General features: G+C 43.9%; 1 non-coding gene across 1 annotated transcript; it reads left to right on the forward strand.

Annotated features, from left to right (window-relative positions):
- The first annotated feature begins 8574 nt into the window (after positions 1-8574).
- Positions 8575-8637, forward strand: LOC118624845. The gene has a single exon (XR_004958509.1). It is a non-coding gene; the product is annotated as a U7 small nuclear RNA (small nuclear RNA).
- The last annotated feature ends 18834 nt before the right edge of the window (positions 8638-27471 follow it).

The following is a 27471-nucleotide window of genomic DNA, read 5'->3' on the forward strand; positions in this document are numbered from 1 at the left end:
TGTATGTGTGGCATCATCCGTCTTGACATCCAAACCAGACTTTGAGTGTGTGAGTGGGTTGTCCCCCCTGCTTTTGCAGAGTAGCCTTTCAGATCCCTCAGAGCAACTCAGCTGAAGGATACATTGTCTAAAAGCTTAAAGCATTTTTTAACAGGGAAAAATAATGATCATTTCTACCTAGCTCCTTTTTTATAATGAAGAGAGGTCATGCTCTGTGGGTACCTTTCAGCAGCCTTTTGCTGGGAGGCTGGCACTCAGGGATGGCTACGTGCCGTTAACCCATGCCCCACGGCTAGGACTTGCGAGGGATGATGTTCCATACTCTCAAGATGAAGAGAGTCTGGGTGGTTTTAAAAGGTTTTTTTTTGGAGCAAATGAGAAATGGAATGGATAAACCAGACAGGTTAAAAAGGAACCAAATAGACCAGTGAGCTACAGGGAGAGATTATGAAACTGAAGGAAAAATAGAGAGGAAAATTATAGATTAAAAGAAGAAAAAATGAAACACCAGCACTAACAAATGGCCAGAGAGGCCTGGTACATTAAGAAATGGGGCTCTGGCCAGTTTGGCTCAGTGATTAGAGCGTCGGCCTGCGGTGCAGAAAGACCTGGATTCAGTTCCCGCTAAGGGCACGTACCTCGGTTGCAGTTTGTCCTTGGCCCTGGTTGGTTGTGCAGGTGGCAGCCACTCGATGTGTCCCTTTCACGTCGATGTTCCCTCCCCCCCCCACACACTCTATCTGAACAAAAAAAAAATGGAAAAATGTCCTTGGGTGAGGATAAAAAAAAAAAGAAATGGGAGGAGAGCCCGGCTAATGTGGCTCAGTGGTTGAGCATCGACCCATGCACCAGGAGGTCGCTGGTTCGATTCCTGGTCAGGGCACATGCCCAGGTTGTGGGCCAAATCCCTAGTGGAGGGCATGCAGGAGGTGGCCAATTGATGTTCTCATTGATGTTTCTGTCTCTCTCCCTCTTCCTTCCTCTCTCTCTAAAAATCAATAAAGGAAAAAAAAATTTTTTTTAAATGGGAGGAGAAATAGAAAAGGACTAATTAAACAAGGAGAAGGCAGTAAACAAGATAAACAGTACTACAAGGAAATAATACTATCTTGTATAGGCTTTTAACCAAGAACCCAAAGTTCTACTGCATTAGGGTCAAAGTACACCCACTTCTGGGAGCTGGTATGAACAGGGTAAGCTAGTTGCTGTTTGCACACGATTCACAAAGTAATTACAAGGTCTAACAATGCTGTTCTCAAGACTGAATCATTAATCACCATTTCCGATGATGTTGGAACGGTAATGAGAAAACCCATACCAATGCTTTCCAGATCAATTTCAAGCTGTTATAAGAGGTGTGGAGAGAAATCGATGGCATATTATTTTCCTGATTCTGAGTCGACATTTCAAACAGCACAGCGTGAAAATATAAAGACAGTGCCCTTTTAAAGGTCAATAGTGATTTCCATTACAATCCTTGATTTATCATTCAGCCAGGAAGATTTATTCCAGGCTGGGGTGTAACATAAGAGTTTACTCTACAAGGGTAAAATCAAAGCAGAACTATATATATATTTTAAGTTTTAAGGGCCTTCCCCTACCACTCCCTTTCCTTTTTGTCCTTAAAGCTCAAAAGGTGGGTACCTGAAAAGACCAAATCTCCAAACATTTATTTTTGAGTTTTTCTCTGTTTTTGCCAAGTGAAAAATTCTCTTGAACCCCTCCACAGCAGCTCCCTCTGCTCCCAGTAGCCTGAGAGATCTTGGAAAAACATTCTTTAGAAGGTTTCTTCTTTTTGGCATTTTGCAAGTATTCTTGAACAATGTTCAGGGTCTCTTCCTTGTTCTCCACCTGCCTTCCTTTATCTGGCCAGGGAGCTCTGCTTCTGGAGAATTCCCAAGGCCCCGTAGCCATCCTGGAAAAGAATGATTTCAAAACGGGATCTCAAATATTTAAGAAAGGGCTATTTTATGTGGCTTCTGCTGACAAGGCAAAGTTCTTACCTTCCCTGGCAGCTCGGTGGCTGGGAGCTTTGGGCCCAATCAGAGCAAACAGGCTGGGCGGCTGCAGAGTCAGCCACATGGCCAAAGCTGGATTCATGAAAGGGGATAGAAATGACTATTTTGCTGTTTTTTTTTCCTCCTTAGTTATAATACTGGCCAATAGTAGTATTGTAGGTCTTCCAACTACAATGGAAAATGACTAAATTAACTTGGTTGCCTAGGCCTCTGGTTATTTTGTTGACTTGTGATGCTATTTGCTCTCTCTTCTACTCATTAACCTTGACCTGGTGGGCTTAACACACATGGGTAAATTCAGAATCTTTATAGAGTGAATCCGAAAACAGGTGTTTGGAGTCAAGTTTGGTTGGTTGTGGGAGGGGGGATAATTCCTCTCTACTCCTGCTTTTCCCTCCACAGGGGAGGCCGGGCATCCATAGTTTATTGGCCTCTGGTTTCCTCCCTCACTCTGCCTGTGGAAGGTGGGAAGATGCCTCTCATCAGTGGGTGTGGGGCCCGAACCCTTTGCCCTTGCTCATGGGGATGAATTGTCCACAGGGAACCTGTATCCTCCTGTGCTCTTCTCTGCCATAATTTTTCTTTTTTGTTTTCTCTTTTCCCCTCAAATTAAAAAAAATAATGGAAAACAAAACAACATTTATCATCTTAACCATTTTTAAGTGCACGATTCGCTGGCATTAAATACATTCTTGATGTTGCGCACCCATCACCGCCATCCATCTCCGGAACTGCTTCCATCTCGTACAGCTGGAACTCTGTGCCCACGAAGTAATAACTCCGCATCCGCTCCTTCCTCCAGCCCCGGCAACCGCCATTCTGACTTCTGTCTTTCTGCTTTTGACTGGTCAAGGCGCCTCATATAAGTAGAATCATATAGTATTTGTTTTTTTGTGGCCGGCTTATTTCCCTTAGAATAACGTCTTTAAAATTCATCCACGTTGTAGCATATACCAGAATTTTTTAAGGGAAGCTCCCATACCCCCAGGCAGAGATCACCCAGAAATTAGGGGTCAATTTTACATGATTTTAAGATTTAGTACCATGGGGTAATTTTCTAAGCTTTTTGATTTTAGCTTGATTGTTACTAAAAGTAAAATTTTGATTCTCTATCAACTTTCCCCCCCTCAATTCTTGACTGGTTCAAAAAGGGCAAAAGAATGGTATTTATTGGGCCCCCTTTAGGCCCAACAAGGCTGGAATTAAGACTTGACTTAACCACTGTGAAAATTTAATATAAATAGCTGGTGGAATGCGGAGATTCTATAAGATGGTTTGTCCCATGTGTATTGGCTTTTCTTGAACACATTGTTTTTTGAACATCTGCGTGTCAGGAGCTGCGCCTCAGCAATGAGCAAGACACACAAATATCTCTACCATCAAGAAATTCTAGTTGGAAAAAGAATAGCAACAACCAGAGGAAATTGCTATAAATTGTGATCATTCCTAGGATGGAAGTGAACAAAGGTCAAGAAGGCATAAGAGAGCCTGGCTGGTCTGGCTCAGTGGATTGAGTGTTGTCCCATGGACTGAGAGGTTCCGGTTCGATTCCCGGTCAGGGCACATGCCTGGGTTTCAGGCTTGATCCCCAGTAGGGGGCGTGCAGGAGGCAGCCGATAGATGTTTCTATCTCTCCCTTCCTTCCTCTCTAAATAATCAATAAAACATTAAAAAAAAAAAAAGAAAGCATAAGAGAGACTTCAGATAGAGTGGGTTTGTGAAACGCAGTGCTCACAATTGCATGTTCTACATCAATTAAAGTTGCTCATGAAGTTTGAATGGAGACAAAACCAGTAGTTAGTAAACTTGATATACGATATTACAATTTTTGGTCACCCCATAATTTACTAGACTTATTCCATATCATTATGCAATCATTAACTTGGTCAATGCATGTTTTATGCCAGGAGGGCTGGCTGGCGAGTGTATAAGGATGAATAAGACATTCTTGCTGCCCCAAGGAGTAAACTGCCCAGTTGAGAGAGCTGGTGACATAAGTGAATAATGATCATATGGTGAGATAAACCGTGGGAAGATCATGAGAACAGAGTAGGGAGTGATGTAGAAGTTGGGGAATTTCAGCTGAGTGGGCGGAGCGTCTGCAGAGACACCAGAGCGATGGCAAGCCTGGTGTCTCAGCTCAGCCCGAGTGAAGGGAGCTAAGGAGGGAGTGTGGCGAATGGACCAACATGCTGGAGAAGTCAGAGCACTTTCAGCATCCTCAGGTCCCGAGGGCCTCACCTCTTGCTTCGAAACTGTCCTTAAATCTTAGCTTAGTCATCATGCTATGTAGGTACATATGTATATATTTTACAAATTAAGGTGATCCCCCCCCCTTTTTTTTAATCCTCACGCGAAGACATATTTCCCATTGATTTTCTCAGAGAGAGTGGAAGGGAGAGAGGGAAGGGCAGCACGAGAGAAAAACGTTGATGTGAGAGACACATTGGTTGGTTGCCTCCAGCACATGCCCTAACCTGGCCCTGGATCCAACCTGCAACCCAGGTATGTCCCTTGACCGGGAATCAAACCCCTGACCCTTCGGTTCACGGGCTGATGATGTAACTACTGAGTCATACTGGCTACTATCATTGCTTTTTATTTTTAAGAGATAATGAACAATAAAAACGATATTTGGACATTTATCTAACGTTTATTATATCTATTTGAGAGGCAGACAGACCTATCCTCAGGCAGATAAGTGATTTGGCCAGGTCATATGGTTTGTGAGGAGCATAGCCAGGTTAGAATGATCATGAACATAAAATGGGTTTTATTAGTATTGATTTAGAGTTTATGGAAAGTCAGGTTAAGATAGATTTAAAAAAATAATGATCCCACAAAGTACACTTGCCTGTGTTACGTAAAATTTCTGCTTCATCTCCAGGAAAGTCTACAAAAGCTCACAAGCAGTTGTGGTTCTATCCGTGCCTGCTAATGAAATTACAATTATTTTTGGTGGGAGGGAGGGTCGCTATCCACTAAATTCTCAGCTGAAACATGACAGACAAAATTTAAGAGTGCAAGGGAGTGAGATTTAAAAACAAGGAAGCAAGTCAGTTTAATTATTATTTTGTTTTTGGCCTGGGTGCCAACAATTTCTTGCTTGAGCTTTGTCAGATTCAGTAAAAAGATATTTTCTAAACTATCCAAAGCAGCGTTTCGTGAGTTCGTCTTGGAATGTGTCTAAGAGGATAATTAGAGCGAAGGAGGGGTTTCACAGTGACCCTCGCACTACCTCCACTAATTATTTTTAATAAGGTGTGATTGGCGATGCAGAGAGCTACTTCCCCCTCCCTTCACGTGTCCAAAGCCAAAGCACTGTGCTGTGTGTGCTGAGGCATATCAAAGCCAGGCTACATCTTCCTTAGCAGGCCTGGTGGTTTGATGTCAGTTCAAAGGAAACCTCCAATCCCAAAGACTTCTATGTTTTTTTCTGCAAAATAAATTAAATGCAAAAAAGCCAATATAAACCTCTCTGTGCCTCTGCATGTGAGCGATATAACTAAGTTGTTTCTCTCCAAAGCGTTCTTTGGAAAGGTGTGCCTTTTTTGTGCACAGCATACATTTATCTGATATTCAAAATGTGATTCGGTCTCGGAAAGATGGACCAAGAGTATGGGGGCTGCTGTGGTGGTGGCTCTGCTCACCTTCCCTGGGGCTGGCTCAGGGTGGGGCACTGAGGGAGAACAAATGTATGGATACTGCAATAACTTATTCTCCACACTGAAGTTTTCTGCAGCACACATGTAAGCATGTTGTTCCCTCTCTGCTGAGTGAATAAAGAAAACATCCTTCATTTGACCCCTACTTCCCACAGGATTTGGCCCCTTCCTCCCTTTCCAGCCCCATGTGGTACCATCTTCATTCTCGTGTTCCTTCAGCTCATCCTGCCATGAGACCTTTCCACGACTATTTCTGTCTTCATGGAACACACTCTCCTGCCCCTTTTGCATTGGATAACGCTATTCCCATTCAGGTCTCAGGTATCATTACTGCTTTAGGCAAACCTTCTGTCATGTGCACATCTGATATTGTGATAGAACAAGAAATACAGATTTGGTCTTTGTCCCCAGTGTCTGGCACAGAGCTCCTAAAATCCTCGGGATTTCTGAGTGGTAGAGCTAAGAGGAGTGTCTTTTGTGGTGTTTTTGCATTTATTTGTGATCAGATAATTAATATCAGTCTCCCCCACTAGACTATACTCTCCATGGGAGCTGAGAATGAGTCTCTTTTTGCTCACTATTACATCTCCTGTGGCAAACATAGTAACATTGTAGGTGTTTAATAAATATTTCTTTTTTTAAAATTTATTTTTATTTTTATTTTAATTTTTATCAGATAGAGCAGGAAGGAGACAAAGAGAGGAAGAGAGAAAGAGAAACATCGATGTGAGAGAGACACATTGAGTGGTTGTCACCCACATGATCCCAACCAAGGCCGGGGACAAACTGCAACCGAGGCACGAGCCCTTAGTGGGAACCGACCTGGGACTCTGGTCCGCGGGCTAACGCTCCAACTGCTGAGCCAAACTGGCCAGGGCTAATACATATTTCTTGCATGAGGGAGAAAATGAATAACAGAGTCAGTGTGTTTCAGAAAGTTGGCTAGAAGCAGTTGGCATAGGGAAAGAGCACTGGACTGGAGTCAAGGCCCAGGGCTTTACATTTATTAAATCAATGAACCAATTATTTATTTTACCTCCTATGAATTAAGGTCAGTGAATGCCCAGATTGGTGAGAAGAGTAAGTCTCCATCCTTGACCTTGGGAACTTTACAGTCTAGAAAGGGAAACAGACACATAAACTGGCCCTTGAAATACATTTCAGTAGCCACCATAATGGAAGTATCAAAGTCTTTGCACATGTGTGTGTGCATAAGCAGTAGCATTAACCTTGACTCAGGGAGTAAGTTCAAGCATCATAGGGGAAGCCTCTTTTACTTGGGACTTAAAGGACAATAGGAGTTTGCTTTTTGACTCTGGGAAAATCATTAACCCTCATTCATTCCACAAATAATTTTCAGAACCAATCAATAGGGAAGGTAACTTAAGTTCCCCAAGACTCAGATTTTTCATCTACAGAAGTGGTGATGATACACATTTCCCTGCCTACCTCAGAGGCTGCTGGTGCGCAGTAAGTTGGAACTTATTATTGATCTTCTTATCCAACTTCTCTTTAGGGTGTCCTCCTGAACTGCAGAAGCTAGACAGTTAAATATGACATTTCCCAGACTCCCTTGCATCTAGGTCTCTCCAGCTAGATCCAACAGCTTATGATCTGGAAGATGGAAGTTAGGTAGAAGCCTTCCCAGAGGGCAAGAGGGCAAATTCAAACTCGTGGTGGGGAGTGTGGCCTCATAATTGCTATTGATAATGGTGATGCCAGTGACCATCCTCTGGGCTTCAGTTTTATCGATTAGTGACTTGAACCAGCTGGCCTATGACATCCTTTCTGCGCGTCTATGTTTTCATGAGTAAGAGGAATGAGAAACGGTAGGCTGAATAATAAATGACAAGTACAACTGACATTTAAATGTTAGCAATTCTGTGAATAGGGGTCATTATCCCAACTTACAGATAAGGAAACTGAGGTTCAGAAAAGTCAAGTGATCCACTCAAGAGGTTAGCAAATGGCAGAATTGAAATTCATCTTTCTTTTTCTTTTTTATCCTCACCTGAGGACATTTTTGCATTTATCTTCAGATAAGCAGGAGGGAGAGAAGGAGGAAGAGAGAGAGAGAGAGAGAGAGAGAGAGAGAAACATCGACGTGAAAGAGACACATTGAGTGGCTGCCACCCACATGACCCCAACCGGGGCTGGGGACAAACTGCAACCGAGGTATGTGCCCTTAGTACCCGAACCCAGGACTTTCTGTTCCGTGGGCCGATGCGCTAACTGCTGAGCCAGACTGGCCAGGGAGAAGTTCATCTTTCCAACACGACACTGGGTGGCATTTAGCGTTCCCTGACGTGTATTCACACTCACACCCTTCTATCTCTGCTCATCTCTCCTTTGCCTGAAACGTTCGCCCCATCAAAATGCCGTCTTCCAGATTGTCAGTCACTGTTCCGTCCTCCCAGAGCAGTGGTTCTCAACCTTCCTAATGCCGCGACCCTTTAATACAGTTCCTCATGTTGTGGTAACCTCCAGCCATAAAATTATTTTTGTTGCCACTTCATAACTGTAATTTTGCTACTGCTGTGAATCACTATCGGAAATATGTGTTTTCCGATGGTTTTAGGAGACCTCTGTGAAAGGGTCATTCGACCTCCAAAGGGGTCGCGATCCACAGGTTAAGACCTGCTGTCCTAGAGCATGTACTACAAACATGCCACATCACTGTATTTGTCCCCATATGACTGTCTCCTTTTTCCCTGCATTGGAAAATCCTTTAAGACAGAAGTTAGTTTTTATTTCCCTTTGTATTCCTAGTTTCTATCACATCATCCAACATATAGTGGGTTCTCAGCCAATAAGTGAGTACATGTGATGCACATTGCCCATCGGCCTGGCTGGGAAAAGAGGTGGATTTGAAGCGTATAAAAAAATTGGGGAAGTGAGCACAGCTCTTTTTGAATTTGTCTAGTAGGTCTTTCAGTTTTCACTGTAAGGCCCTAGGAAAAAAATAAAAATTGGGAGCTCAATTTGTTTTACAATGGGCCACATGAATCATTGTTTATATATGTATAAATAAATATATATTTTAAGCATCTCTGTCCCTGGAGTTTGTATAATACTTACTGAAACTCACCGAAAATTACAATATACCTTCTTTAGACGCTTTTACTGCTCAACATTTTCAAAGTGGCATTTGGAACCAGAATTACATCTGAAGGGTTAAATTTGATGAATATCATTCAATGCCAGATATTCCACAAAAGGAGACCAACACAAAATGATTTGTTGTGAATGATGTGTTCAACAGAGACCTACTTCTTCAGAGCCTGTTTTTATTTCTTTCTTATCCTGGGCTTATGGGTCATTTATTTTATCCCCCAAAGGTTCAATCTAATGCTTGTTTTAGGCTACTTTGATAGGATTTTAAATGTCATGGCTCTGTGCAGGAGGAGGTGATTCAAGGTTAATGAGAACCTCGACCACGCTGAGTGTAAATCTGGCTCTTTGGATTGACAGCCATGGGTGACAGAGACTGAAGATTCCAGTGCACGAACAGTGGATGTGGTTTGACCTTTACCTGGGGAAGGAAATGAGCTGACTCATTCTGAGCCTCGTGAGACTCTGCTGGGATTAAAGTTTCAGGAAGATCAACTTGAGAGCTAAAGGGGACCTTGAGAAAGTCTCTTGTGTATATATGTATGTATATATATATATATGTGTGTGTGTGTATATATGTATATATGTGCATATGTATATGTGTGCATGTGTGTGTACCCATTTCCATCTCCTTCTATGCTTAAGATAGTGGATCTGCAGAGACATACCTGCTGTAGAATGAATGTTTGTGTCCCCTCTCCTACCAAATTCGTATAAGGCCTAACCCTCTAATGTGATGATATTAAGAATTGGGGCCTTGGTGACGTAATTAGATTCAGATGAAGTCAAGAGGGTGGAGCCCTTATGGTGGGACAAGTGCCAATAGAAGAGAAAGAGACCAGAGGGTTCTCTCTCTCTCTCTCTCTCTCTTTCTATCCCACCAAAAAATGTGAGGCTACAGCAAGAAAGTGGCCGTCTGCAAACTAGGAAGCAGGTTCTCACCAGATAGACACTGAATCAGAGGGCACCTTGATCTTGAACTTCTCAGCCTCAAGAACCATGAGAAATAAATGCTGTTTAAGCCACCAGTGGATGGTGTTTTGCTTTAGCAGCCTGAGCCAACTAAGACAAAACTCAAGGGGTTTGCAAAGCCCATGGAAGTGTGCAAAATATAGTGTGCATCTGTATAACTTTCACCATCTTCTCAAAATCGCTCCCCGCGTGGCTCATTTCTTCCTTAACCTTCATTGTCTGTGGAGGACGAGGAGGGGATCGTCTCTGGTTGGAGAGTCTGTGTGTGCTCCTCAGGAGCCTCCCGGGCTTCTTTGTCATGGCCTCCGCCTGCCGCAGAGGCGGCCCAGCCTCATGGCTGTGCAACCTATGCTGTTGCACAGGTCCCTGGTCTAACGTTCTGCTGTTGCAATTGAGAAATTATGAACGATTTTCGAACAAGGGGCCCTGCTTTTCGCTTTGCACTGGTCCTTGCAAATTATTGTAGCTAGTCCTGGAGGGAAGGCACATTCTCATCAGCTCGAGGGGGAAGGTTCTGCACTTGCAAGGGGAGGCCTGCAGTTTGGGAGGGTTCATTTCAACTGAGCAGGGATGTTTTTAGGAAGACCATTTGGCCACAGAACCAAGGCCTACTCCCCAAGCAGCGTCATTGGCATGATCAGGGGTTTGAGAGGCAGTGTCTCATGGCGGTTGTGAGTGTGGCCCTGGCACACCTGCCGGATATAATCCTGGCTGCCATTTACTGACATGACCAGGGGCAAATGACTCAACTCCATAACCTTCAGTTTCCTATTCTTCAGATCTACTAAATGACTTAACATATCTCAGTACTATGGTTCCTAGAACATCGTACTATTAACAATTGCTATTGTATTTTGATCTTCATGACTCCTGTATTTTTTTGAAACTGGAATTCAGAAGGGGAAAACAGGGCATTATTTATTGGATTCTCTAAAAAAGGTTAAGAATCACTGATACATTTTCAAAGAAGGATCTTTCTCTGCCCTCCAGGAACCTGCAGATTCATAGCTGACCCTGACCCTACCACGTGAGAGCTGTGCAAAGGCTGAATGAAACCGCACAGCTGGCGGCAGGCGCACCCCCTCATCTCCAAACGAAGGCTCTTTTATCATCGCCTTGGCAATACCCTCCAAGGCACCGCAGACGGGCATTTTTCCTTCTCTAGATGATAGCCACAAGTACGTGTCTGAGATGTATTTATACGAAACTTGGTTTCCAACTCGATAAATCAGGTCCAGTACAGTGATTGGGTACAGCTATGCATCTATGACCGAGGTAGTGATCCTAGAGCATTATCTCGATTGTTCTCTGACTCCAAAGAGTGATGATTAGTTACTCTTTCACACCACCCTGACCTCAAGAAGCTTATGGGCTAGTGAGGCAACCAAAATGTAGATGGTCATTGATTATGCAGGGCATACAAGAGGGTAGAGGGAGGGTCTTACTCACTTTGGGCTGCTATAAGAAATTACCAAGGTTGGATACCTTAAACAAGAATTTATTTCTTTTAAACAATTTTTATTTTTTAATTGCAGTTGACATATAATATTCTATTGGTTTCAGGTTACAACCCAGTGATTAGACGTTTATATAACTTACGAAGTGATCACCTGATAAATCTAGTACCCATCTGTTATTATAATATTAGTGACTATATTCCCTATGCTATACTTTACACCCCTGTGACTATTTCATAACTACCAACCTGTGCTTCTAAATCCCTTTATCTTTTTCATCCATCCGCCCAACCCCCATTGCTCTGGCAACTGTCAAAATGTTTTCTGCATCAATGAGTCTGTTTTGTTTGTTTGTTTATTTTGTTCTTTAGAATACACACATAAGTGAAACCATATGGTACTTGTCTTTCTTTGTGTGATTTATTTCACTCAGTATAATATTCTCTAGGTTCCCCCATGTTGTCACAAATGGCAAGATTTCATTATTTTTTTTATGGCTGAGTAATATTCCATCATATATATGCATTCCTTCTTTATCCATTTGTCTATTGAGGGGCACTTAGGTTGCTTCCCTAACTTGGCTCTTGGAAATAATACTGCAATGTACATATAGATGCATATGTCTTTTCAAATTAGTGTTTTGGGTTTCTTTGGATACATACCCCAAAGTGGAATTGCTGGGTCCTTCTCTGTCTCTTGTTATACACATATATTTTGTCTGGTATAAATGCTGGTACCCCAGCTATTTCCATGAAATAAATTTTTCCACCCCTTTACTTTCAGTGTGTGTGTGTCTTTCAAACCTAAGTGAGCCTTTTGTAGGGAGCATACGTAAGGTCTTATTTTTTAATTCATTCAGCCACCCTACATCTTTTGACTGGAGCATTTAATCCATTTGCATTTACAGTAATTGTTGCTAGATATGTATTTATTGTTATTTTATTATTCATATTTTTAATATTTTTTTTCTTCTTCTTTTTAAAGAAGAGCCTTTAACATTTCTTGTAATAACTGGTTTGGTGGTGATGAACTCCTTTATCTTTTTCTTGTTTGGAAAGATCTTTATCTGTAGCTTTGATTCTAAATGCTAGCTTTGCTAGGGAAAAGTAGTCTTGGTTATAGGTTCTTGCTTTTCATCACTTTGAATATTTTGTGCCAATACCTCTGGCCTGAAAAGTTTCTGTTGAGAAATCAGCTGACAGTTTTATGGGAGCTCCCTTGTAGATAACTGTCTTTCTCTTGCTGTTTTTAAGATTCTCTCTTTGTCTTTAACCTTTGGCATTTTAGTTATGCTGTGTGTTGGAGTGGGCCTCTTTGGGTTCATCTTGTTTGGGACTCTCTGTGGTTCCCAGACTTGTATGTTTATTTCTTTTGCCAAGTTAGGAAAGTTTTCTGACATTATTTTTTAAAGTAGGTTTTCTTTTTTATTAAAACAATTTTTTTTCCTTTATTGATTTTAGAGAGAGAGAAATGAGAGGGAAAGAGAGATAGAAACATCAATGAGAGCAAACATTGATTGGCCACCTCCTGCATGTCCCCCACTGGGGATCAAGCCCACAACCTGGGCATGTGTCCTGACCGGGAATCAAACCTGTGACCTCTTGGTGCATGGGTCGACGTTCAACCCCTGAGTCACACCGGCCAGGCTTAAGTAGGTTTTTAATTTCTTGCTCTCTCTCTTCTCCTTCAGGCACTCTCACGATGAGAATGTTGGTACTCTTGGTACTGTCCCTGAAGCTCCTTAAACTATACTCATTTTTTTCCTTCCTTCCTTCCTTCCTTCCTTCCTTCCTTCCTTCCTTCCTTCCTTCCTTCCTTCCTTCTTTCCTTCCTTCCTTTTTTCTTTTTTTTTCTATTCCAATTGGGTGTGTTCTGCTTCCCCATTTTCCAAATTGCTGATTCAATCTTCTGCTTTATCTACTCCATGGTTGAGTTCTTCTAGTGTATTCTTCAATTCTGACTGGTGCTTTTGAATAGTTTCTATCTCTATTTTTATGTTTCCTATCTCTTTGTTGAAGTTATCAATGAATTTATTCTTCTTCTAAATTTGTTCAGTATCCTTATAACAAGTGTTTTGACTCTGCATCTGGTAGATTGCTAGTTTCCATTTTATTATTACTTTTTCTGGAGTTTTGTCCTGTCCTTTCATTTGGGACCTGTTTCCTTGTCTTCTCATCTTGTTGCCCCACTGTTTGTTTCTATGTACTTGGTGGAGCTGCTAAGTCTCCTGGTCTTGGAAGAGTGGCCTTATGTAGGAGGTGTCCTAGAGGCCCGGGCAGCCTCCCTGATCCCCTGAACTGGGTGTTCTCAGTGCCTCCCCCATGTGGTCTGTGTGCACCCTCTTGTTGCAGTAGAGCCTTGATTGCTGCTGGCACATCATTGGGAGGGACTGACCCTTAGGCCGACTGGTAGTGAGGATGGGTGGAGCCTACAGCAGAGAAGCTGCTGTGCAGGGGCTGACCCACAGAGCAGGGCTCACTTCAGCAGGGCTCTGGTGCCTGCCTAGTCCACCCCTGAGCGTGTCGCTCTGGAGACGACTGGGTGGTGCTCTGATGTGGTCTGAAGCTGTCCACTAGGTGTTCTGGCTCTGGGGTCTCTTGGGAGATGCAGGCCAAGGTCAGTTGCCACCTGTGCTCTGCCTGGGGCCACCCAGCATGAATTACAAAGTGATCTGCAGATGGTTGCCACTTGTGCTGGGCTTGGAGCTGCCCAGGAGAGGCCAAGCGGTGGACTGAGTCAGGCTGCCATGGGCTTGGGGCCTTAGCAAGTGGTACCGGGCATGCTGATACCAGACACTGCTTGTTTGGGTTCTGTGGGCCTTTGGGGGACTTCAGGGAGGTCCACAGCTGGAACCAAGAGAGGCTACTCACATGGAAACCACTCGAAGTGGTTTGATGGGCCTGGAAGTTGGGTGGGGAGGGGTCTCAGGGAATCACCAGGGCGGGGCAAACGGTGTTAGCAAGGTTGATGGAGATTCAGATTTGGTGCCAGCCTGCACCCGCAGAAAGAGGGCTCCACAAAGGAACAGTGGCCTCGCCAGCACCTCTGTCTGGGAGAGAGCTGCCCCTCCAGTTCTTGCCCTGAAGCCAGGCAATCCAGTTCCTGAATGTCCTTGGCGCCTTTCGGGTTGTGCCCCAGCGCTGGACCTCAGAGTGTGTCTCAGTGAGTCTGTGCACTGGCCCTTTAACAGGAAACGCCTGGGACTCCAGCAGCCCTTTGTCGCATTCAGCCACAGTCCCCACTGGGCTTCGTAGCCAGAGTTGTGGGGCCTTCTCTTCACAGCACAAACCCTGGGCCGAGGGACCTAGTGTGGGACGAACTCCACTCCTCAGAGGGGACCTCCACAGCTGAGATATCCCTTCTGATTCCCGACTGGCCCCCGAGGGTGTGGGGCCAGCCCATCTGCGTCTCCACCCCTCCTACCAGCATCTATGTGGCCTCCAAATATCCTTAGAAATAGGACTTCTGCTCAGCTGGACTTCAGGGGTTCTCAGTGATGGCTGTTCTGCAGGTTAGTGGCCGTTTTGATGCGGTTGTGAGTACTGTGTTTACCTTCGCTGCCATTGACTGGAGGCTCCCACTTTATTTCTGACAGTTCTGGAGGCTGGAAGTTTGAGATCAGGGTGCCAGGTGAGGACCCCCTTCCAGTTAGATGGCCGTCTCCTCACTGTGTCTTCATAGCTTGCTGAGTCCCAGCTAATTCTCTGGTCTCAGGGCACAAATCTCATTCGTGAAGGCTCCGCCCTCCTGCCCTAATCACCTACTGAGGTCTCCACCTCTGCGCTGTGGCACTGGGAGAGGGCCTCAGTACCTGACTTTCGGGGAGACATAAACTTTTAGTTCATTGCACAGGACCCACCTAAGGAGCCACCTGGAAGAGCTTCACAGGGGCGGTTTGTTGTGAACTCTCCTGAAATAAAAGAGGTTTCACAGTAGACCGAGGGGTGTGTGTGTGTGTGTGTGTGTGTGTGTGTGTATGAGATAAATCTTTTAAGAAACATAAGGGCCCATGTGGCTTAGTGGATTGAGCATTGTCCCATGGACTGAGAGGTCCTGGCCGGATTCCTGGTCAGGGCACATGCCCAGGTTGTGGGCTCGATCCCCAGTTGGTGGCCAGTAGGAGGCAGCCGATCAAGTGTCTCTCTCACATGGATGTTTCTCTCTCTCTCTCCCTTCCTCTCACTCTAAAATATCATCAAAAACCATATTTTAAAGAAACATAAGATGGTTGTAAAAGTATTAGTATGCAGATGTAGCCTGCTCTCACGGTGGCAATTACTTCAATTTTGGACTCATTGGTGCTGTAAATGAAAGTCTTAATTTAAATACTCTCCCCAATAAACATTCCCCTGCTCCTTCTTTTCCCCCACAATGGCTTTATGATTCCTTTTTTAAAAAAAATCTTTATTGTTGAATGTAAAATGTATTACAGATGTTCCTCATTTTTCCCCCTCCTCCCCACTCCCGCCCCACTCCCGCCTTTTCCCACACTATTGTCTGTGTCCATTGGTTATGCATATAAGTTCTTTGGTTTATTTCCCCCCCCCCTCCAAGCCCCTTTTCTTTGAGGTTTGTCAGTCTAGCAATGAATTTGTCCTTCTTTATCTCTTCACCTTTTTCACCCATTCCCCCAACCCCCCTCCCAACTGGCAACCAACAAAATGTTCTCTGTATCTATGAGAATGTTTCTGATCTACCTGTTCATTTTGTTTGTAGATTCCATTGTCGATAGATATGTATTCATTGCCATTTTGTTTGTTCATATATTTTATCTTTTTCTTCAAAAAGACCCTTCATCATTTCATATAATAACGGTTTGGTGGTGATGAACTCCTTTAACTTTTTCTTGTCTGGGAAAGTCTTTCTATGGCCATCGATTCTAAATGACAGCTTTGCAGGATAGAGTAATCTTGGTTGTAGGTTCTTGCTTTTCATCACTCTGAATATTTCTTGCCACTCCTTTCTGGCCTGCAAAGTTTCTTTTGAGAAATCAGCTGACAGCCTGATGGGAACTCCCTTGTAGGTAACTAGCTGCCTTTCTCTTGCTGCTTTTAAGATTCTCTCTTTGTCTTGAACCTTTTGCATTTTGATGATGATGTGTCTTGGTGTGGGCCTCTTGGGGTTCATCTTGTTTGGTACTCTCTGTGCTTCCTGGACTTGAATGTCTGTTTCCTTCACCAAGTTAGGAAAATTTTCTGCCATTATTGTTTCAAACAGGTTTTTGATTTGTTGTTCTCTCTCTTTTCCTTCTGGCACCCCCAAGATGCGAATGTTGGCACGCTTGAAGTTGTCCCAGAGGCTCCTTACACTATCCTCATTTTTTTGGATTCTTTTTTCTTTTCGGTGTTCTGACTGGTCCTTTTTTATGCTCTTGAGGCCCTCACTAAGTTCACTGAGGTTCTCACTAAGTTCATTGAGCATCCTTATAAGTAGTATTTTGAACTCAGCATCTGTTAGGTTGCTTATCTCCATTTCGTTTAGTTCTTTTCTTGGGGTTTGGTCCTGTTCTTTCATTTGGGACCTGTTTCTTTGTCTCCTCATTTTGGCTGCCTCCCTGTGTTTGTTTCAGTGTATTACTTAACGAGAGGTATGGGGCTAGCTGAGACCAGATGCTGCTCTTTTGAAAGAATTTAGGAAAACCTGAAGCAGGATCCAAGACAGGCCAATCCTATGGTTAAGCAAGTGGCAACAGCTTGGGTGGGCCTGCAAGGTGGGTGGGGCGGGGCCTCAGGGAATCACCAGGGCGGGGCTACCAGTGTGAGCCAGGTTGCTGGAGTCCCAGATATGGCTTCTGTCTGCCGCCCCAGGGAAGGGCTCACCAAAGGAACAAAGGCCTCTGACAGCACGTTTGTTCCGGAGAAAGCCCCCTCTCCAGCCCTCGCTCCAGTGCCAAACAGCTCAGTTCTTCCCTGTATGTCTCTGGTGCCCCTCATGCTGCCTCCCCTTCAAGCTTAGAGGGAGAGAGTCCGATAAGTCCGTGCGCGGGCCTTTAGGGAGCTGCCTGGGGCTCCAGCCGCCTCAGCCTCCCTGAGCCTCAGTTCCCGCTGGTTTTTCAGCCAGAAGTTATGGGGATTCTCTTCCTGGCACTGGAACCCTGAGTGGGGCACCTGGTGTGGGACGGGGACCCCTCAGTCCTCAGGGAGGACCTTCCCAGCCGAGGTATCCTCCTGATTTTTATCGGCCACACGTGGGTGTGGGACCAGCCCGTCTGCCTCTACCCCTCCTACCATCTGGATGTGGCTGCTGCTTTAATTCCGTAGTTGTAGGACTTCCATTCAGGATGATTTCAGGCAGTTTTGAATGATGGTTGTTCTGTAGTTTAGTTGTAACTTTGATGTGGTTGTGGGAGGACGCGATACCGCGTTTACCTACCCGCCGTCTTGACCGGAAGTCCCTTTTTTTTTTTTATTGTTGAAAGTATGACAGATGTCTCCCTTTTTCCCCCATTGACCCCCTCCTTCCTGCTCCCACCCCTCTCCTGCCTTTTTCAACCTGATGTCCATGCCGATTGGTTGTGCATATATGCATATACGTTCTTTGGTTTATCTCTTCCCACCCCTCCTGGCTTTATGTTTCTTTAAAAATCATCCTCATTTGTGATTCGTACCTGGTATAATAGAATTTCTCTCTGGGAGTTGGCCACTGGTAAATAGTTTTCTAGATGACTGTAACGGGATAGTTTTGAAAAGCTGCAAGATGCTTTTAAAGGGCTCTTTCTGCGTGCAGATGCCTGGCGGAGGAGTAGGAAGGAAGGGTGTCTCGCGGAGCCTGAGTACGCCTGGGGGACGTGGAGAGGCCCGGCCTTGCTGGGGCAGCTTCCGTACGGGGAGGGGGGGCCTGCAGCCAGAGGCCGCTCATAGCTTCCAGGGCAAAGGCAGCGATGAAACACCTCAAAGTCAGTCCCAGGTTAGAGTTCAGGACAATATCTCTTGAAACCGCGTGTCTGTGAGATTTGGAGGGGCCGTATTATGCCCCACCTGCTGGGAGTTTTCTAGGGGTGAAGGCAGTGGGACCTGTGGAGGACACCCGAGCCTGTGTCTCTGTGCTGCTGCAGAGTTTTGGTGTGACTCTGGCTAAGTCCTCCACAGCTGGAAAAGGGTGCCCTGTCTCATAGCAATCCCAAAGGAGAGGCTTGTAAACTGCAAAGTACTTTAGGCATTGTTGTTCCACATCATCATGTATTTATGTCACATTCTATAGTGTATTCTGCAGCCACCTAAGTGCATAAAGAAACTAGATCGAATCAAAACAAAACAAAGTCAAGGAAAAAGTGGGGATCTTTTTGAGGCTCCTATAACAAAAATACCACAGACTGGGTAGCTTTAACGACAGTCATTTATTTCTCAGTTCTGGAGTCTGGGAAGTCCAAGATCAGGGTGCCAATTGATTAGGTTCCTGGTGAGAACCTTCTTTCTAGTTTGCAGATGAGAGCTTCTTGCTGTGTCCTCCCCTGGCAGAGGGTGCTCTCACTTCTCTTCACCCTCATGACCTAATCACCTCTCAAAGGTATCTCCAAGTATCATCACATTAGGGAAGAGTGTTTTAACATATACATTTTTTGGGGGGGAGCACAAACCTTCAGTCCATACCAGGAGGAATTGGAGAGACTGTAACTGTCATACCCCTAGGGCCCACAGCCTAAGGATAATAGCAGAAACCCTGTTCAGGAGACCACAGGCCTGTGTTAAAACAGACAGGAGAAAGGGTTTCTAGTGGAATGTGCACCAATGCTGCAGTACAGATGCCTCTCTCCCTCCCTCTCTCCCTCTTCCTCTGCACTGCCTCCCTTCCTTCATTCTCTGTGTCTCTCCCTCTTGCTCTTATCTGTTATGTGACAGTTATGGTGCTGGGCACGAGGGGTGAAAGCCTCCCCTGAAAGTTCCCAGCCCGAAGGGGGCAGAGACCTGTAAGGCTACCCACACTGCGCGATGTAGATCTAACCAGAATGGGAGCGAAGTGTTTGAGGTGTAGTTGGACATCAAGGAAGGGGCTCCCGTGACCGATGGTGGCAGTTAGGAAACGGTTACTTCCATTCTGGCCTGTTTATTAAGGGTTTGAGTTTATATGTTACTTCTGAACATTTGTAGAGTGTTAGAAACTGGATTTATACTGTCGTTCTGGTAGACCACATCTGATCATCATCTGAGCTAGGGATGCACTATAGCCTGGCTTTTTTGGATCTTTCCTGATTAAACTACTTTTTCTTGAGAGTTGCAGGGATGATGTTTACCTTTGTTCTAAAATACCCTGTGCTTTTGTGGGTTCAGGAGTAGGTCATCAAACCCTGGTCATTGTTGCAATATAACCCTGTCCATTTTATGCTCCTTCAATTCACTTCACTCCAACTTAATTTAACTTAATTCAATTCAATCTGGTTCAAAACATTTATGAACATTTGTTAGACACTGGGCATCGGCTTTGTGCTTCCTGATCTTGACAATTACTCTGGTGGCCACGGGGTGGCAGTGTGTTCCATGAAATGTTCATTTTATGGGGCTGGAGCCTGGTCCCTCCCCCAATTCTAAGGCTCACAGATTGTTGCTCCTCACTTGGATTTGTTTAATGCACACTTCCAAATTGAACCGACAGCTTGTATTATAGCTGTGCGTGTGCAGTATATGTGCTTAATTATACTGTGGAATTAAATTCAAAAGGGTGAGAAAGTGGTTACATGTGTACATCTCCAAAGCCTGTTCTCGTTCACAGCTTTTTCCTGGGGCTCAGGCAGGGATGACGGAACTGTAGAGGGAGCCTCAAGCCCAAGGGCAGGTGGCATCTACTTGGAGCAAAGGCAACTGTACAAACTTTGCTTCCCGAGTCCCAAAGAGTACGACCCTGCGGTCCCTTCCCTGTCCACCTGCTGCCCCAGGTTCAGGTGCCCAGTCTCTGTGCTCTCTTCTGCTTCCAGCTGGGCTGCCTTGTGAGAGCTGGCCTTCAGGGGTCCAGCACTCTGCCCCATACCTCCCCCACACCTCCCAGCATCATCTATTTACTCCTACCCATCCACAGAATCCACAACCTTTATTCACTATGCGGTGTATCAGTGGCTTTAGAGTGCCTTTGCTAGACAAGGCTTTAATGTCCACGGAAGTCTCTAATGGTGCAATTCCAGGCACTGGAAACAATCACCGGAATGGAAAGGCCTCAAGGTTATCTTCGTAGCATCCCCAGCAAGCAGGTGTTCCACTGATGTTGAATACCTCCAGTGACGGGGATCTCACTATTTCACAAGCAGATTCTTTCCTTCCTGTTAGTTTGAATTATTTAAAAATGTCTTGCCCTGGCCGGTTTGGTTCAATGGTTAGAGCATTGGCCCGTGGACTAAAGGTTCGACGGTTTGATTCTGGTCAAGAGCATGTACCTGGGTTGCAGGCTTGATCCCCAGCCCCAGCCCCGGTCAGGGTCCTGCGGAAGGCAACCAATCGATGTGTCTCTCTCACATTGATGTTTCTCTTTCTCTCTCTCCCTCTCCCTTCCCTTCCACTCTATCTAAAAGAAATTAATCGTCAATGGGGGAAAAAGGAGAAACATTTGTAACAACAACAACAAAATAAAATAATTAATGGAAAAATATCCTCAGGTGATTAACAACAACAAAAAATTTCTCACTGTTATTGAGCTGAAATCTGGCCTCCTATAGCTTTCAACTAGTGACCTTCATTCTTTCCTCTAGAACTGGTTAGGTAAGATTTGTGGATCTTGTTAAACTGCACGTTCTGGTCTGGTGGATTTGAGGCAGGGCAAAGTTTCTACATCTCTAGCAAGCTCCCAGGTGATGCTCTCCCTGCTGGTTCAAGAACCACACTGTGAGTACTAGCAAGAGAGTAGAGGAAACACATTAGGCTTGAAATGATCCCTTGAACCCTGGCAGGCTTAGCTCAGCAGTTAGAGTGTTGCCCTGCAGACTGGGGTGTCCCTGGTTCGATTCCCGCTAGGGGCACGTACCTTGGTTGCAGTTTGTCTCTGATGTTTCTCTCTCTCTTCTTCCCTCTCTCCCTTCTGCTCTGTCTGAAGATAAATGCAGGGATGTCCTTGGGTGAGGATAAAAAAAAAAAAAAAAGATATTATCCCTTGTATCACTCTTCAACTCTGAGACCTTGGAAGAGTTACTCAAGTTCCAACCTGTAAAATGGGGATAATAAAACCTAAATAAATAATTCCTGATCATTTATTATTCTTGGGCAAAACAGACTAAATTTATCTTAGTAAACACTTCAGTGGTTCTAGTTAGGAAGTAGCAACTTCCTTTTCCAAGTGCTCTTAATACACCCCTTTCTTTTATAACCATGTCAGATCATTGTGACCCTGCCTTCTTTTGGAGAACTAGAATAACACATACTTGTCTCCAGGCACCTGCCAATAGCAACAAGGACTTTCCGTATCCAGCCACTCCCTACTTCAATTTTGAAAGGTTCTTTTGCTATTCACTGCTTTTATTTACAAATAATTAGCTAAATATTTTTCTTAATTTTAAAACTCTGAACATTTTCTATTTATTTTGTTGGAATTCTCATAGTTTTTATTTTTTCTCTTACTATCTTTATATAACCAGTTTAGTTCATTCAATAATTAGTTTTGGCCTTACTTTGACTATGGAGAGATTGCTGAGCCAATTAGGGTGCTATGAAAATTTTAAGGAATAGCTATAGAAAAAACATTATGAACACTTAGATAACTATTATTTCCCCTTGTGTTAATCTTCCTAATTTTATTCTTGTTCTTCTCTCCTTACTTCCATGATTCTGAAGTTGGGATTTGTCAATCTGTAAATTATTATTATTATTTTTAAAATCCTTACCTGAGGATATTCTTCCATTTATTTTTAGACAGAGTGGGAGGGAGAGATAGAGAGAGAGAGAGTCACTGATGCAAGAGAGACACATTGATTGGTTGCCTCCCACACACGACCTTGACCAAGGCCAGGGATAAACCGCAACCGAGGTACATGCCCTTGACTGGAATCGAACCTGCGACTCTTTGGTCTGTGGGCCGACGCTCTAACTGCTGAGCCAAATCGGCCAGGGCTGTAAATTATTATTATTTTTTAATTTATTTTTTATCCTCACCCAAGGACATTTTTTCTTTTTTTTTTGTTCAGATAGAGTGTGAGGGAGAGAGATTGAGAGAGAGAGAGAGAGAGAGAGAGAGAGAGAGAGAGAAACATCAACGTGAAAGGAGCACACCGAGTGGTTGCCACCTGCATGACCCAACCAGGGCCAGGGACAAACTGCAACCGAGGTACGTGCCCTTAGCGGGAACCGAACCCTGGTCTCTCTGGACCGCAGGCCGATGCTCTAACCGCTGAGACAAACCGGTCAGGGCATGAATTATTATTTTTTAACTTATACTATATATGCATGTATTTCTAAGTGATATACAGTATTGCCATGTTTTAAAATTTGATATAAATGGTATAATATTTTATTTAGCCTCTTGCACCTGCTTTTTACGAAATTTATTCCCAGCCCCCACCCCACCCCAGGCCTTCACTGCGCGATTGTCTATATTCATGGGCTCTGCATATATGTATGTAAGTTCTTTCTTTGGTTAATCTTTTCCTATCCCCACATCTTGCACCTACATTTTTAACTCAACGTTTGTCTTTGATATTTATCCATGTTGATGCATGTAACTCTGCTTTTAAGACTAATGTATGGTATTTCATTGTGTGATTATACCACACTATATTAATCCTCTTTCCTACGGATAAAATTGTATTTGTATTCATTTTTTTTGCCATTATAAACAATGCTGCAACGAACATTCTCACAATTGCCTTCTTGGGCATATGTGGATGAGTTTTCTAAATATGCTAAATTGTAGTAAAACATTGACCATCTTACTAGATATTGTGAAATTGTTCTCTGAAATTGTTGAAATAATTAAACACCCAGCAGCACTGCATGCGTGTTTTCCTGGGATGGTCAGACTTTTGTTAATTTTTTCCAAGATCGCAGGTGTAAAAGAGTATATAAATGTGATTTCAACTTGCATTTCCCTTTTACTTGTGAGGTTGTCCAACTTTTTATAAGTTTATTGGCCATTCCTTGTAAATGCTTATCTAATTTTCTTGCTCACATTTTAGTGTACCTATTTTTTTAAAATAGATATTTTGATGTATCTGCCAAAGACTTTCCATGATATTTCCAATAACAGCTAAGTTGCTTTGGCCTCAAGTAACAGAGTGCCAACAAACAGTAGCTTAAATAACAAAGACATGTCTATCTCATGTAACAAAAATCAGGACAGCAGGTGGCTCCAGGGTAGGTGTAGAGGCAGGTTTAGACCGGGCTCACCCTGTCTTTCTCCTCTGCCATCCTCAGCATGTTGGCTGCATTTCTTGGGTGGTCCCCTGACCACTGCTGCAGTTCCAAAGAGCATGTCCTCATACCACGGGCAGAAGCAGGAAGAAAGATGGTGGCGTTAAACCTGGGCTTTGCCTTTGGGTGCTCTCTTTTACCAGAGAACACATCCTTTCTTAGCGTCCCCCTGAAGCCTCCTGCTTCTCTCTCATTGGTCAGAAATGGTCACATGCCTGCATTAGATGACTTGTTGGCAATTGGGAATTAGACTTCAGGATGAATCCCAATTCATCCTGGGAGCTGGGAGACTGCAGCTCAAACCAAATCGAGCAGCATGAACGAAGAGGGAAATGGCTATTGTGTAGGCAGCCAAAAGTGCTCCTCTGTCCCCAAAGCAACAGGCAATCTGCCAGTTGCTATTTTCTTTCTCCTGGACACTTCTCTCTGTAGTCCTCTGTCCATCTGGTTCCTTCCATGGCCTGCCTCTCAGCCTTCTCCCTTGCACTTACCTTTAAAAAAAAAATTTTTTTTCTTTATTGATTTTGGAGAGAGAGGAAGGGAGAGGGAGAGAGAGAGAGAGGTAGAAACATTGATGAGTGAGAACATCGACTGGCTACCTCCTGCATGGGGATCGGGCCCACAGCCTGGGCATGTGCCCTGACAGGGAATCGAACTGGCGACCTCTTGGTGCACGGGTCAATGCTCAACCACTGAGCCACACCAGCTGGACTGGACTTACCTTTATAATTCTTTTGTGTTGGGTCCCTTTCCTGAATGCCATCTTTTCCTCTCTCTTGTGTTTTCCCTCCCCTTTTTCAGAAGCTCAATCCCTCAGTAACTGCCTAAGAAATAACGCACAGGAGATACATGCCCGGAACCCTGCTTGAGTGAAATTGTCTTTATTCCGTTTGATTCATCATTTAGTTGGCATCAAATGTTAGGCTTCAAATAATCTTCTTTCAGAATTTTGGAGGCATTGCTTTATTATATTTTAATTTTCAATGTCTTGAAATCCAAAGTCATCCTAATTCCTGGTTGCTTGATGAAAACCCTCCCCTTCTCCAAAGCTGTCTAGATCTCCCCTGCATCCCAGGCCTTCTGAATTCCCACAGAGCTGTATTGTGGTGCAGGGCACTCCGGAAGGCCTCTCGGCAGACTTCTCTCCTGCAGCCCTGGCAAATGTTCTTGTTTTATGCCTCTGATAGTTATTTCCTCTCCGTTTTCTGTGTGCTGAATTTCTGGAACTCCGGTTGGTTGCACAGCAGGTCACCGGATCAATCCCTCCGGCATTCTTAGTTTTTACCTGGTTTTTCTCTCTTTATCTTTTTGTTTTACTTTCTATGAGATTTTTCGTCTTGATTGTCCAAACTCCTTGTGAAGTCTTTTTATTTGCCTACTATTTTTAGTATCTAACAACTCTTTCTTGTTCTTTAATAAATTTCCTTTTATAGCATCCTATTTTAGGCATTAAACATCACTCTGAAGATATCTTTTTGAGACTTTCTCTTTCCCATGTTTTTTGTTGTCTCTAGGTTCCTTTTGTTTTGTTTTTAGTTTGCTTTTCTGTCTCTCATGGTGCAATCTTTGCTCATATGTATGATGGCTCCTTGTCTGTTCGTCCACATTGGAGAGGCAGGTACTGAAGTGCATGGGCTGGGCTTGTTGATGGTGGGGGAGGGACTTTACGGAGGATGACTAAAGTGTAAGATAACTTTTTGTTGGGATATCCTCAAAGTTGGACTATCTAGGCCTTTATTCTAGGACCATTTCCAATTTCGTCTTGATAAGACCTAATGGTAGGTTTCTGTAGCATCGGATTTCTGCAATGTTAACTCATTCGTATTTCTCAAGATCTCACACTTCTCTAGGCCTCAGTTTCCTTGTCTATGTGCAGATGGAATGGGGCTTGGTGGCCTCAGAGGACTCCTTCCATTCTATGGTTTTATAATACGAATCAGCGTAGAGATTAGTTAAGAGACGGAAACATATTAGAGGGAATCAACTATGCTAAAATATAAAAATCCTTTGAAGCTGTCAGGAGATGGCTCCTAAAAATCTAATAAAAATTTTGACTCACTGGGGACCTGACTCAGTGGAAGATAATTAGAAATAAACTTGGGAGGGAGGGCCGGAGGAGGGATAGTATTTAGTGTCACTGCTTTAATTAATTTTGCCTATGCCCTTGGGACGTTGAAGTCACCAAGTTTTGCAATCTACCTCTCAGAGCTGAATTGCACACGTCAGCTGGATGGTGCTGATTGAATGGGGCATTATAGATCCAGAGAGAAGGATGGAGTACTCATTAGATTTTAATTTATAATAACCCATCCAAGACTCTGGGTCTTAGACTGACAGAGGTCAACATCTTGGAAGATTTCTAAAATTATATTCTGTTTAAAAAATATTTTTATTGATTTTTTTAGAGAGAGAAGAAGGGAGAGGGAGAGAAACATCCATGTGATAGTGAATCCATCGGCCGCCTCCTGCATGCCCCGCTGGGGATTGAGCCCACAACCCGGGCATGTGCCCTGACAGGGAATCGAACCAGCAGCCTTTCGGTGCACAGGATGGCACCCAACCAACTGAGCCACACTGCCCAGGGCTAAAATTATATTCTTGTTCACTCCTAAAATGAAGCTGTGTTTTCCCCCTGGGGCTGCATGAGGTTAAGGGATCCTCAAAAGGTTACTCCGAGACTTAACATTTCTGCACAGGAATTTACTAGACTCTGACATGTGTGTATTCAAATTAAAACTACGCCTCAGTTTAAATTCTATTTGCTTACTTAGACTGTCAATTCCTGCAAAATTGGTGCCCGCATCTCCACTTTTTATGAGTCACTCATACAATGTGTGCAGTTGGTGTTTATCACACGTTTCAGTAAATGAATTTATTGAGAAGCAAACATGTCCTAGAAAACTGCTTCCTTTTCACCTACCTCTAACTCATGTTGAAACCCATAGGTGGTGACCCTGGAGTCACCATTCACGTTCAGCGTGTTCTAAGCAGGCTGAGCATCGGAACTGGGGCTTAGTTTAAAAGATAAAGGTACATTCAGCATCATTTGACAGAATTCCAATGTCACCAAATACCTTGAGGAATAATATCTGAGCCAGTACTCCTTACTTCAGCAGTGTGACTTGTCCTGCAGTCACCTCAATATCCTACTGCCTGAGAAGAAATATAGCTCACCTGTCATAATGGTATTTGCACAGAGCGTGGGAGAGAGTGATGGCGGGGGAGACATTTAGGAGAGATTTCCTGGATTTACGGTATTGATTTTTGTTCTTTGTATGAGGAAGAAATTAATATCCCTCCTCCTGGAAATATGTTCTCTGTAATGAGCCTAGTTAACTTCATGAAATACAGCTTACCAAGCTAGTGTTTGCCAAGAAGGGGGACTGGGTTAGGTTTAGAGGGGCAGGCAAGCTCACCGACAGATGGGGTTCTATTAAATTGCAGACAAGGATAGAGGGAACTTAGGATGCCTTTGGTTTTGATCAAGCTGATGAAAGACAAGCTTTATTTGGGGAAAGTTGTTTAAGATAAAGTTAGAGCAGAGACAGGATTTGCATAATAGCACAGACTTGGTGGTGACTTTTTATGTTTTTGTTTTGAATAAAGCCATTTTATTCATCTATTCATTCAAAAACATTACCAAGGCCAGCCAGACACCACCCTCAACACTAAGGATGTAAGGAATTACCTCTAGGGAGCTCAGGGACCAGAAGAGGGAGCCGTCAAAACCAGCCTCTTAGAGGCTGAGCACGGAGACTTGAACAATTTAGGAAATTCAGAATCTCCTCTGAGCATTATAAAATGGGAAACTTAGTTTAGGTTAAGCCTGATGTCTACGTATCATCTTTAGTTCTCCGGAAACTGTCACAGTATCTGGCTCAAACTTTGAAATCAGTCCTCCTAAAAATATGCCTTTCATCATTGTTTC

The sequence above is a fragment of the Molossus molossus genome, unplaced genomic scaffold, assembly GCF_014108415.1.
Source record: "Molossus molossus isolate mMolMol1 unplaced genomic scaffold, mMolMol1.p scaffold_m16_p_10, whole genome shotgun sequence".
NCBI classification, from domain to species: domain Eukaryota; kingdom Metazoa; phylum Chordata; class Mammalia; order Chiroptera; family Molossidae; genus Molossus; species Molossus molossus.